Here is a 2,500-nt window from a genome sequence, read left to right as displayed (position 1 = left end):
AATGTTAGTAAGTCTTCTGGGATTCCAAGAGCACTGAAACTCTGGTTGTGGCGGGGAGGGGCTTGACTTTGGGACACACTCCACACCACATGAGCTCAGTCTTGCATTTTGCAGCTCATGGAGCAGAGGAGGCTTGGGAGCCATTTCTCAGCTGTCCCCCAGGGCTTTGTGCTGGTGCCATTGGCCTTTCAGGTGCAGTAAAGCAGAGCGGGCCTTAAGCCCCTGCACCACTGGGGAATCTCTCAGGACCAGAGTTGAGAGTTGGAGAGCAGCCCGTGGCCCCTCATACCACATGCCCACCACTCCTGATCCTCCTCAGCACTAATCCCCAAGATGACCCTCCCTCTTTCTCTCTCTCTCTCTCTCGCTCTCTCTCTGTCTCTCTCTCTCTCTCTCTATCTCGGCCTGTCTCTGTTTGCTGTGGGGCTGCCTGCTTTGTTTGCCCTGTGTGTTGTTGCAGGACATTAGAGTGTGTTCATGGAGTGTGTTTATGAGCGCACACATCTTTGTATACGTATCTGTATGTGTGTGTGTTTGAGTGTGTGTGTGTGCGTGTGAGTGTGAATCTGTTTTTGTGTATGCACCGGTGTGTATCTCTCTGTGTGTGTGTGTGTGTGTGTGTGTGTGTATGTATGTGTGTGCATCTTTGAGTGTGTGTGTGTGTGTGTGTGTGTGTGTGTGTGTATCTGTGTGTGTGTGTGTATCTGTGTGTTTGTGTGTGTGTGTGTGTGTGTGTGTGTGTGTGTGTGTGTGTGTGTGTGTGTGTGTGTGTGTGTGTGTGTTTTGTGGGTGGGAGCTCTGCAAAGGTCACACACCTGTGCTCTGTCCGTCCCTCCCCCTCCTGACCCCTCAGGCACCCCTGTCACTCTCAGACCTGTCTGTCTCCGTCTCTCTTTCCCATGTTATTGTCCCCATCTTGGGCTCGCCCCTCCGCTCTCTGCTTTAGCACCTCTCAGCACCCCGTCACTCACCTCCACTCATCCGGCCGTTAGGAACGCTCCCATCGGCGCTTCACAAGACACACGAAAACCCGTCCTCAACACCTCAAGTGCTCAGAATAGTTTTATAGTTTTACAGCTTAATTACCATGGGTGCCAATAGAAAGGTGTCCACTCAGACAATCCCAATCCCATGATAAACATTGACACACTTCCCCATTTCTAAAAGCATCCCAACTTTTTTTGGAAATGGTATTGTAAACAACAATTCTACTCATCAACAGAATCTGTGATTGGTGTGTGGGCCACAAAACACACACACACACACACACACACACACACACACACACACACACACACACACACACACACACACACACACACACAAACACACACACACACATTATCACACTTTACCAGCTTTGTAGAAATCTGATCCACTGTCAGTAATACTCGTTCACCCACCATACATAAGTACGCTGTTTCTACTTTGTCACATGAAATACTTTTTCTGTGCTTTGTTTCATATTCACTCAATCACTGTCGTCATCTTTCATATTCAGTTTAAAGTTCTTATGGCATATGACACCTACTCACACCTACTCTTCCTCTCCATAGATGCGTATATGGTCAATAAAGACTTTGGTGTCACTGTCGCTAGTGGTGGCCTTTGAATCACAATGTGAACTGGCTGACCATCCCCCCTGTGTGTCTTCTCAGCATGTTTAAGTGAGTTTAGCAACGTTAGTTTTTTCTGAAACTGGTCATCAATAACCACCCAGCATGTTTACAGAGGCCTGGGGTCAGAGGCCTGACCTGTAGATACCTTAAGTGTCAGGAAGCAGGGAGCAGCAATTTTGACCCTAACATAAACTTGATGTATGGCGAAAAATAAGATAACAACTGAAATATATTCTATAGGCCTATAATAATATAGAAACTTAAGCCAGCTGCTGTGAGTGTGTGTTGCTTTGGATATAGGCTAAGCATCTGCTAAATATAAGTCAACTTTAACTATAACTCTGAAATAACCCACCAATATAAAATCAGTGTCAGAGAACTGAGAACATCTCTATAGAATTTTAACTCTTTAACAAAAAATCTCAGTAAAAAATCTTCATGTTGAAATCCTCTATCCAGAATATCTAGTGAATGACTTTTATACAGTAATTCTTGGTATTGTTCTGCTGCTTACTGTGCAAAAAGCAAATCAATTGCCTATAATAAAACTGTCATTTGAGTCATTTGATAGAATAAGCTTTAGACAACACAATGAATTTGGTGCTTTTGGAGGTACGTGGAGGTAACTAGTTTTGGTATTGGCTTTAAATTCATTTGACCTAATATGATCTTTGAAGGATATGTAAAAATGCTGTTCTCACCAGCTATCCAGAACATGAACTTTGTAGTTCTGGGTTTCAGGTTGGAGCATCCTTCAAATGAAGCAATAAGCCTCAAGAGGCTGCAGGAATAGCTGAAACAATTAAGGGCCGTTGTCAGCAAGTCAGCAAGTTTGTATCAGTGTCAGCTGGCCTGCTGGTGGCGTTTGTGAGGTTTTCGAT

This window comes from Alosa alosa, chromosome 24, assembly GCF_017589495.1.
Source record: "Alosa alosa isolate M-15738 ecotype Scorff River chromosome 24, AALO_Geno_1.1, whole genome shotgun sequence".
Lineage (NCBI taxonomy): Eukaryota > Metazoa > Chordata > Actinopteri > Clupeiformes > Clupeidae > Alosa > Alosa alosa.
Note: the sequence above shows the minus strand (reverse complement) of the source record.